The sequence below is a fragment of the Ovis aries genome, chromosome 4, assembly GCF_016772045.2.
Source record: "Ovis aries strain OAR_USU_Benz2616 breed Rambouillet chromosome 4, ARS-UI_Ramb_v3.0, whole genome shotgun sequence".
Taxonomy (NCBI): Eukaryota; Metazoa; Chordata; class Mammalia; order Artiodactyla; family Bovidae; genus Ovis; species Ovis aries.
This window is the reverse complement of record NC_056057.1, coordinates 40313783-40325359: the sequence shown is the minus strand read 5'-3', so window position 1 is coordinate 40325359 and position 11577 is coordinate 40313783.

Genomic DNA, 11577 nt, shown 5'->3' with positions numbered 1-11577 from the left:
ACTGGACATGGAACAACAGATTGGTTCCAAATAGGAAAAGGAGTATGTCAAGGCTGTATATTGTCACCCTGCTTATTTAATTTATATGCAGAGTATATCATGAGAGATGCTGGGCTGGAGAAAGCACAAGCTGGAAATCAAGATTGCTGGGAGAAATATCAATAACCTCAGATATGCAGATGACACCACCCTTATGGCAGAAAGTGAAGAAGAGCTGAAGAGCCTCTTGATGAAAGTGAAAGAGGAGTCATCCACAGTTATCCTGAAAAGACATGTGGTATGAAATCTGGATGGGTTGTTTGCCTCCATCTTCAGCATGGGTGACCTTGGCAAAATCTAACCACTCCGAGCCTCCGTGCTCTCAGATGTCTAATGTGCGTGATGATCTCTACTTATCTCAAAGGATTGTTGTACGCTTCCAATAAGATAAATACATAAGAGTGTTTGTAATACTTATAGCATTCACATTATATACTATGACACTGATTTCCATATTCAGGTTAAGAACTTCTGTTCAGTATTCAGATTGGTTGCTGATTTACTTCTCACTTTAACTGTTTGAAAGTTAACTATATTTCTCATGAAAAATGCACATTTATACAGGTATCATTAAATATTATGGCATTTTTACACTTGTAATAATAAATACATAGTTATACTTAAATTACTAATAGAATTCAACATACAAAATACACAAGAACCCTTTACTCCAAAGGAAGTAAATACATGTGAAAAATAAATCTGAACTGGAGGGCCTGTTACTTTTAGTGGCATTGATATGCCAATTAGAGTTCATGGGAACTCAGTTACTTTTCGTATGCACGCATGCTCAGTTGCTCAGTTGTGTCTGACTCTGTGACACCAGGAACTGTAGCTGGCCATACTCCATGTCTATGGGATTCTCCAGGCAAGAATACTGGAGTGGGTTGCCATTTTCTCCTCCAGGGTATCTTCTCAACCCAGGGATGGAATCCGCATCTCCTGCATTGGCAGGCAGATAGATTCTTTATCCCTCAGCCACCCGGGAAATCAGCTTTTCATATACAAGCTGAGAAATGCCAAAATGACAAGGAAAAACTCACCTTTTTGACTTTCCAAAAAGTGAAGTTGAAACCAAAGCCAATTAGCAGAAGTAGGCCAAATAAAAAGTGAAGGAAAACATTGGTGCATCTCTCAGTTGAGTTCAGTTGCTCAGTTGTGTCCAACTCTTTGTGACCCCATGGACTGCAGCACGCCAGGCTTCCCTGTCCATCACCCAATGCCTGGAGCCTGCTCAAACTCACATCTGTCCAGTCAGTGATGCTATCCAACCATCTCATCCTCTGCCATCCCCTCCTCCTCCTGCCTTCGATCTTTCCCAGCATCAGAGCCTTTTCTAATGAGTCAGTTTTTCACATCAGGAGGCCAAAGTATTGAAATTACAGCTTCAACATCAGCCCTACCAATGAATATTCAGGACTAATTTCCTTTAGGATGGGCTGGTTGGATCTGCTTGCAGTCCAGGGGACTCTCAAGACTCCCTCCAACAACACAATTCAAAAGCATCAATTCTTCAGTGCTCAACTTTCTTTATAGTCCAGCTCTCACATCCATACATGACTACTGGATAAACCATAGCTTTGACTAGACAGACCTTTGTTGGCAGTGTAATGTCTCTGCTTTTTAATATGCTGTCTAGGTTGGTCATAGCTTTTCTTCCAAGGAGCAAGCAAGTATCTTTTAATTTCATGGCTGCAGTCACCATCTTGATTTTGGAGCCAAATAAAGTCTCTCACTGTTTCCATTGTTTCCCCAACTATTTGCCACGAAGTGTTGGGACTCCATGCCATGATTTTAGTTTTTTGAATGTTGCATTTTTTCTGGCTTCTTCACTATCCTCTTTCACTTTTATCAAGGAGCTCTTTAGTTCCATTTCACTTTCTGCCATAAGGGTGGTGTCATCTGCATATCTGAGGTTATTGATATTTTTCCTGGCAATCTTGATTCCAGTTTGTGCTTCATCCAGCCCAGCATTTCACATGATGTACTCTGCATATAAGTTAAATAAGCAGGGTGAAAACGTACAATATTGACATACTCCCTTCCCAATTTGGACCAAGTTTGTTTTTCCATGTCCAGTTCTAACTGTTGCTTCTTGACCGGCATACAGATCAGGAGGCAGGTCAGGGGGTCTGGTAATACCATCTCTTTAGGAATTTTCCACAGTTTGTTGTGATCTACACAGTCAACAGCTTTGCCATAATCGATAAAGCAGAAGTAGATATTTTTCTGGAACTCTTTTGCATTTTTGATGATCCAACAGATGTTGGCAATTTGATCTCTGGTTCCTCTGCCTTTTCTAGATCCAGGTTGAACATCTGCAAGTTCACAGTTCATGTACTTTTGGAGCCTGGCTTGGAGAATTTTGAGTATTACTTTGCCAGCATGTGAGATGAGGTCAATTGTGTGGTAATTTGAACATTCTTTGGCATTGCCTTTCTTTGGGATTGGAATGAAAACTGACTTTTTCCAGTCCTGCGCCCTCTGCTAAGTTTTCCAAATTTGCTGGCATATTGAGTGCAACACTTTCACAGCATCATCTTTTAGGATTTGAAATAGCTTAACTGGATTTCTATCACCTCCACTAGCTTTGTTCATAGTGATGCTTCTTAAGGCCCACTTGACTTTACATTCCAGAATGTCTGGCTTTACGTGAGTGATCACACCACCATGATTATCTGGGACTTAAAGATCTTTTTTGTATAGTTCTTCTGTGTATTCTTGCCACCTCTTCTTAATATCTTCTGCTTCTGTTAGGTCCGTACGATTTCTGTTCTTTTTGTGCCTAACTTTGCATGAAAAGTTCCTTGGTATCTCTAATCTTCTTGAAGAGATCTTTAGTCTTTACCATTTTCTTGTTTTCCTCTATTTCTTTGCATTGATCACTGAAGAAGCCTTTCTTATCTCTCCTTGCTGTATCTCTAAATGTATTTAAACATCTCCTTGGTTCATCTCTAAATATATTTAAACTTCATGAGTTCTTTCTTGTCTCCCATCTTTTTTTTTCCCTTTATTATGTCTTACTGTTGGTTTGTGGAACTGATTATCATTTCAAATCTCTCTGAGGGTAGCACATAAAGATTTATTCAAGTTGTTTCTGTGTTTTAAACTAGGAGGGCCTGCTTCATGGGTATGCAATTGTGCATATCACAGAGACCTGTCTTAGAAGATGTCCCTCGGCTTCATGCTCTGCTATAGCCGTTTGGAATCTTTAATAATCTTTTGAACAAAGGGCCCCCAATTTTTTTTCACTGGGCCCTGCAAATTATGATTGTGTTCCTGATCCTAAGTCTGCTCTTCCTTCTTGGGTCAGTTTTATTCTCATTGTTTGCCTTGTCCTGCTTCTTTTCTATGACTCTTCAAACCTCTTTGGTTGTTTGTCCAGTGTTTTTAAAATGAAAAGATTAAAAATGCTCTTGGTATTCCTGTGTACACAGACAAGGGCTTTGCTCTGTCTTAAAAGTGCTCAGGCAAGGAGCCATCCCCTTCTGCAGGGACTTAAAGCTTGTTCTTGGGACATTCAATTTCTCCCTGGAACAAATTTTTAATTAAGTGTAATACTGATAAAATCACCTTTCAAGCTAGGGTCACACCAAGGTACAAATGAAAACAAACCCATCTTTATCTTTCCCGCATGTAGCAGAATACAACTATATAAATTATTTTCCCAGAAAAATCCATCTTCTTTGATGATCTTCTTATAATCTTATCATCAAACATTTAATAAATGATTCATTTCAAGAGTTAAACAGTAGAAAATTTTACAGCTGACTTAATGGAAGAAATGCTGTTTGAGTACCTAAAGGACTCTCTCATTATATGAAGTTGGTTCAGGCATAGAGGACTTTAAGATAAAATTCTTTAGTTTTTATTGTGAACTTGAGAAAATGTTAAGGCCTGTGTGTCCCATACACACATATGTGGGTATTTCAACCTCTACTTTTTAATTATAGAAAGAGCTGGTGCATTAATAAGAGTTAGAAATGTTCAGAAAATCCTATCGATACTGAGAAAAATTAATAAAATCAAGTTACATTTTAATTGTCTCACTGTCACCCATATCATATTCAAAGTGTTGGTAATTTTAAAATTTGAAAAATACCCCAAAGTGCAATTTTTCCAGTAGTAATTTCCACCAGTAATTTTCTCAAAAAGTACTCAAAAGAATAAAAATTCACTGTATCATTTCAATCTATGTGACAAAAACACAACTTGAATTTGTAGCAAAATAAAATATGATTTTGCATTAATAATGTAATATAGAGCATACATAGTATATATAGTCTATTATATATTGTATATATTAGTATATTACCTAATATCAAATATAATTGGACATCATTACATATAAAAGTCATATTTCCTGGTTTAATTTCTGAGCACAAATTTTTATAAGTCAGTTAAGTTCAGTCGCTCAGTCATGTCCGACTCTTTGCAACCCCATAAACCGCAGCACGCCAGGCCTCCCTGTCCATCACCAACTCCTGGAGTCTACCTAAACCCATGTCCATCAGGTTGGTGATACCATCCAACCATCTCATCCTCTGTTGTCCCCTTCTCCTCCTGCCCCTAGTCCCTCCCAGCATCAGGGTCTTTTCTAATGAGTCAGCTCTTTGCATCAGGTGGCCAAAGTATTGAGTTTCAGCTTCAACATCAGTCCTTCCAATGAACACCCAGGACTGATCTCCTTTAGAATGGACTGGTTGGATCTCCTTACAGTCTAAGGGACTCTCAAGAGTCTTCTCCAACTCTCCAATTCTTCTGTGCTCAGCTTTCTTTATAGTCCAACTCTCACATCCATACATGACCACTGGAAAAACCATAGCCTTGACTAGCCACACCTTTGTTGACAAAGTAATGTCTCTGCTTTTGAATATGCTATCTAGTTTGGTCATAACTTTCCTTCCAAGGAGTAAGCATCTTTTAATTTCATGGCTGCAATCATTACCTGCAGTGATTTTGGAGCCGAGAAAAACAAAGTCAGCCACTGTTTCCATTGTTTCCCCATCTATTTCCCATGAACTGATGGGACTGGATGCCATGATTTTAGTTTTCTGAATGTTGAGCTTTAAGCCAACTTTTTCACTCTCCTCTTTCACTTTCATCAAGAGGCTCTTTAGCTCTTCTTCACTTTCTGCCATAAGGGTGGTGTCATCTGCATATATGAGGTTATTGATATTTCTCCCAGCAATCTTGATTCCAGCTTATGCTTCTTTCAGCCCAGCATTTCTCATGATGTGCTCTGCATATAAGTTAAATAAGTAGGGTGACAATTTACAGCCTTGACATACTCCTTTTCCTATTTGGAAGCAATCTGTTGTTCCATGTCCAGTTCTAACTGTTGCTTCCTGACCTGCATACAGGTTTCTCAAGAGGGAGGTTAGGTGGTCTGGTATTCCCATCTCTTTCAGAATTTTCCAGTTTATTGTGATCCATTCAGTCAAAGGCTTTGGCATAGTCAATAAAGCAGAAATAAATAGGTTCTCAAATTTAATAAAAGACTAAATTAAAATGAGAAGCGTTACCATAAAATTGCTTCCTGAGAAATCTGTATGCAGGTCAAGAAGCAACAGTTAGAACTGGACATGGAACAACAGACTGGGTCCAAATTGAGAAAGGAGTACATCAAGGCTGTATATGGTCAGCCTGCTTATTTAACTTATATGCAGAGTACATCATGCAAAATCCTGGGTTGGATGAAGCACAAGCTGGAATCAAGATTGCAAGGAGATATATCAATAACCTCTGTTATGCAAATGATACTGTTGCTGCTAAGTCGCTTCAGTCGTGTCTGAATCTGTGCGACCCCATAGACCGCAGCCCACCAGGCTCCTCCATCCCTGGGATTTTTCAGGGAAGAACACTGGAGTGGATTGCCATTGCCTTCTCTGGATATGCAGATGACACCACCCTTATGATAGAAGTGAAGAGGAACTAAAGAGCCACTTGTGAAAGTTAAAGAGGAGCATGAAAAAGCTGGCTTAGAACTCAACATTCAAAAACTAAAACCATGGCATCCAGTCCCATCACTTCATGGCAGATAGATGGAAAACAATGGAAACAGTGACATACTTTATTGGGCTTGGGCTCCAAAAGCACTGCAGATGGTGATTGCAGCCATGAAATTAAAAGATGCTTGCTCTTTGGAAGAAAAGCTATGACAAACCTAGACAACATATTAAAATACAGAGACACTGGAAAAGGAAATGGCAATCCACTTCAATATTCTTGTCTGGAAAAGTCCACGGACAGAGGAGCCTGGCAGACTGAAGTCCATGGGGTTCCATGACTGAGCATGTATGCATGAGGAGGGTGAAGGGATATGAAACTGAAATTGAAGTCCCTCAGTCGTGTCCAGCTCTTCGTGACCCCATGGACTGTAGTCTACCAGGCTTCTCCATCCATGGGATTTTCCAGGCAAGAATACTGGGGTGGGTTGCCATTTCCTTCTCCAGAGGATCTTCCCAAGCCAGGGATTGAACCCGGGTCTCCTGCATTGTAGGCAGAAGCTTTACCATCTGAGTCACCAGGGAATCCCTGGAGGGATATGGGTTGGTAGCAATAAACTGGTAGAACTAAAAGAAAAAAAAAGGAAGCAGAGACATTACTATGTCAACAAAGGTCCATCTCTTCAAAGCTATGGTTTTTCCAATAGTCATGTATGGATGTGAGAGCTGGATTATAAAGAAAGCTGGGCACCACAGAATGATTGTGCTGTTGGAGAAGACTCTTGAGAGTCCCTTGGACTGCAAGGAGATAAAACCAGTCCATCCTAAAGGAAATCAGTCCTGAATATTCATTGGAAGGACTAATGTTGAAGCTGAAATTCTAATACTTTAGCCACCTGATGTGAAGAACTGACTCATTTGAAAAGACCCTGACGCTGAGAAAGATTGAAGGCTGGAGGAGAAGGGGATGACAGAGGATGAGATGGTTGGATGACATCACAGACTTGATGGACGTAACTTTGAGCAAGCTCTGGGAGTTAGTGATGGATAGGGAAGCCTGCCGTGCTGCAGTCCATCGGGTCACAAAGAGTCAGACATGACTGAGTGACTGAACTGAACTGAACCATAAAACTATTGTCACTAGAATGACTTTATTATACAATTAATGCCCAAACCATTTATGACTTGTGGGAAGTACATATGTCCATATGAATCTGATGAGTCTATGTTTGTGTGTGTTTCCCCTGAAAGAAGGAGACAAAGAAGTTTCAGAATTATCAAATCCACCAACCATGGGTATGAATGTTGACAAAGTTAAAAAAATCATTCTTTTTTATGAAACTAAGAATACAGAGCAGTGACAGAATTTGGGAAAAGAAGAGGGATATCTTTCTTCAACTCCTTATCCTTGCCACTCTAATAATTTGATTACCATTGTTTTGGAGAAAAATGAAAGATATGTTTAAGATTTGGTGATATAAAATTTCAATTAATAGGTTTCTCTGGCTCTAATTCTGAGATAGAAATCCCACAGCCATCATGGAGTCTGCCTGTTTTATTGTGAACAAGAGTGTTTTAAAAAATGATACCTCCTACTGTTTTCATCTAGGGAATGGGACTGATAGAGGATTTGGGCATCAATGACAAGGAGCTTTTTCTTTGAAAGTAGGGAATATGTGAATTTTTATTAAATTATTGACAATGTATTTATTACTGGTTTTGCTTTTAAAAATATGCAAGTAGCAAAAACAATTAAATTACTCTATTTAGATTAGAAAGGTATGTTTTCAGAGAAAGCTATTTTAAACTCTCTACCATATAAAAAATTATTTTTCTAGAATAATACTGACTTTCATCTATAGCATCATTTACTGAGCCTTATTTTTGGTATGAACTTGATACTACAGAATTTTAAAAATAATATATTTAACATATATTTTTAGAATACATTTGAGTACACACATTATTTTCAAAGATCTCTGATTTTCTATTTATTTTTATGAGAAGCAGCTGTATGGAAGCACTTTCTGCATCTATTTTAAAGCAGCTATTGATGGTGTCCATAGGGATTAATAGCATGAATCCAGAAGTAGGATTTGAATCCTAACACCATCCCTTATCGTCTGAGTGTCTCTGGCAACTTATTTATTGAAATTACAGTCATCAATTGGTATCCCATCTCACAGGGAGATTGTGAGGATGAACAAAGGTAAAGCATCTCAGTGTCAGACAGACAACAGGCCCTTACCGAGTGTCGGGTGAGCTACTATCGCTGTGGTTCTTGCCACTGCCACGCATGACGAACAGTGATACGTTTGGATTGATTGCCCAGCAATCCATTTCCCCTTTTTAAAGACAATACTGATTTTCTGTTGGGGAATTTCCACTCCCACGCTTTGTGTGGCTTGAGGAGACTGTAAATTCAGCACCTTCTTTCCCACTAGGGAAGCCAGTGTGGTCCCTGAAAGCTCCTTACTTGAGAGCCTTCTTCACTCTTTCCATATAGCAGTTGCAAGTTGTTGTATGTCACCAGACTCAGCCAGCCACTCCCATATGGGACTTTATCCTGAGCTCCTTACCCATATGGAGCCATTAAGAAAAAAGATCCAGTATGCTTTTTTGCTTTTGTGGATGCAGCCTTATATCTTTCCTTCCCAGAAGGCGATAGGTTTACTCCCTCCCACTTTTTCCTTTTGCACTCTGGCCGGCGAGTGGGGGTGAGGAGGAACAAGACCAAGATTCCCCTTTAAAGTGTTTCATTTTCTCTTGAGAACTTCTGTCTCTGGGAGCAATGACCTGTAGTCTTATCAGATTATTAAATTTCACTCTCATTTCAGTGCAGTATTCCCTCTCCCCTCAGAATAATTTGCTTAACCATATTTATCTTGACCTGACAGGGCTACTAGCTACTGGCATAATGGGATGGGGTGGAGGTTGACATTGATGGCGAGAGAAGGAAAGCTGTTACAGCGTTCGAGTGACTGCCACAATTAAATGCCTGTTATAAAGGCAAACGTAATGGAAAAGTTGGGCTCATTCATTAGAGCGATAGTGCCTGGGAGAAACTGTCAAATAGTGTCTACTATTGAGACAGGAGTCACCTTGTTATAGTAACAGACTCAGGGAGAGCAGGAAAGTGGTACTTACTGAACTGTTATTGCCTGAGAGTGGCTGTCATATCGGTCCAGCTGTTGAGACTCTTAAAAGTTTGCTTCCTCTTGGGTCCAAGTCTGGTTTTTTCTACTGTCCCTTTGAGTCTGCAAGCTGCATCATATCTTTTAGAGAATTCCTCAAGTTACCCAGAGGTGGTTTCTGCTCTTTGAAGCTGAAGACTAACCGAATCAATGATGTAGAGTGTCACTTATGAGATAAACTCCTGAAAATTGGTGGTAGGAGAAAATTTGCTTTCCTGGCATTCTATCTCATGCTTCCCATGAGATGGTTTATTCTATTCCTCTTTTTTGCCTAGCCACTAGGAACTTTAGGACCAGAAATAGTTCATGACTATAGTGGTTTTCTTTAAGCTAGGATTTTGAGGAAAATAATAATGTCTTTTTTCTGCTATTAGTACTTCTTTACCTTATTTTTAAGTTTTTTTTTTAACTTACTTTAAATTTCAACAAAGGTTTGCCTTGTATTCCAAGTTGCTCCCTTTATGTTTAAAAAATAAATCAAAAATAGAGATGGTACTTATCTTTTATTTCAGACTCTAAGGCATTTTCATCTACTCTGCTGCTCTCCTATACACAGCCCGAAAGAATCAAATGGGAAGATATAAATTTTTATTCAATGTAATAAATTAGTCTTTAAGTTTATTTTATCAGATTTCCTTTAAATCTGAAATTTGCTTACAGGTGTAGTTATGAAACTTTAGTATCAGTGAGACAGATTATCATGAAAATTTGCAAGATTCTTTTCTCCTCTGATATTTAATGTCATTGGATCCTGTTCTTTATATTTAAACTCCTCAGTGACACTCACTAATGATTAATGACCCACTGGCTCGTGCTGCCTTATAACATGAAAGTCACCGAAATGCCTTTTCCTCAGAGAGCAATTATTCTATGGAACAATATCCCCTACCTGGTGCACTGAAGTCCCAAAGGCCGGCTGTTAAACTTGCAGTTGTAATTCGTGAAAAAGTCCAGAAAGCCAAGTTTTGAACTGCTGGGGATTTTATGCACAGTTTCATTTTACTAGAACAATTTGTTTCTTTTCTGCCTTTTCTTACAAAGATTTTGAATAAGTGGCAAGAGTGGCAAAGACTTGGTTTAGATATTTTTCTATTTAAGTCCAAGAATACCTAGCCAGGAGCTGTGTATCTTCCAGTTTTTTGATTTGTGACAATATACTGCTGACATGAAAAAAATGCAGAAATTCAGGCCATGTATATGTGTTCAGATGCACATCCATTTTGATATTTCAATAGGGAAAGACAATTAGAAAGAGGATACATCTCAGACATTAGTTACATTTTGTAATAGTGAAGAATGTCAATATGTAATTCTGCCTGTAAATCTCTGGCCCATGAAATAAATGATGCATCTTATTCTGATACTTCACTTGTCGGCAGAATATTCAGAGTAGCTGCCTCATGCTAAGTATATAAATAAAGTCAAAATGGCTAGACTTATAAAATCTAGAGAAGTCACTGACCTCTTTGAGATATTTGATACAGAGGTATACCTTGCCAGCTTTTCCTACCTGCTTATAAAAAATAATAATGTATGTTTAGTGAATTAGCCTGGAGAAGGCAATGGCACCCCACTCCAGTACTCATGCCTGGAAAATCCCATGGATGGAGGAGCCTGGTAGGCTGTGGTCCACGGGGTCGCACAGAGTTGGACAGGACTGAAGCGACTTAGGAGCAGCAGCCGCAGTGAATTAGCCAATTAGTATAATATCACTTTTATGTGACTTGAATTGTTTTGGTGCTATGAAAAGTACAATTTACATTAGTTCTACACAATAAGTATATATAGTCTCTTTGGTAAAATAAACACACCATATCCATTAGAGCACAATGAAGGACCAAAGCAAATGATACTGATGAGAATCGTGTGAATTCAGAAAATGGAAACATCATTATGAACTTCCTTGATCATAGAAGATGGGGGAAAATGATTTTGAGGTGGCCCTCCAAGTGTGGTTGCAGTTTTAATAAAAGAGAGATAAGAAGGAAGAAAGATGAAGTATTCAAGCTAAAGTTTTGAAGGAGAAAGAAGGTGACTTTGTGCAGGAGAAGGTATGGAAAATGGCTTCCCTTGAGCTGAGAGTAAAGGTTAAGACTTTCCTAGAAAATAAACTTAGATTAGAAAGGTCCCAAATCCCAGAAGAAGTGTTTGGACTAGCTAGTGGCTGTGCATATTGACGGGCCGCTGATCTGAGGCCAGGGTGGCAGATGATGGGGTGTAGGCCAGGGAGTCATCCTGAAGGCTGTTTCAGTGATTTAAGCCTGAGGTGATGAAAACCCTTAGTAGTGAGGTAGCTGAGGGAATCCAGCAGGGGAGGCAAAGATGAAGGTATGATAACTCTTGGGGACAGATCGTAATTAGATGATGAAGGAGCAGAATGAGTAAAAGATGTCTCC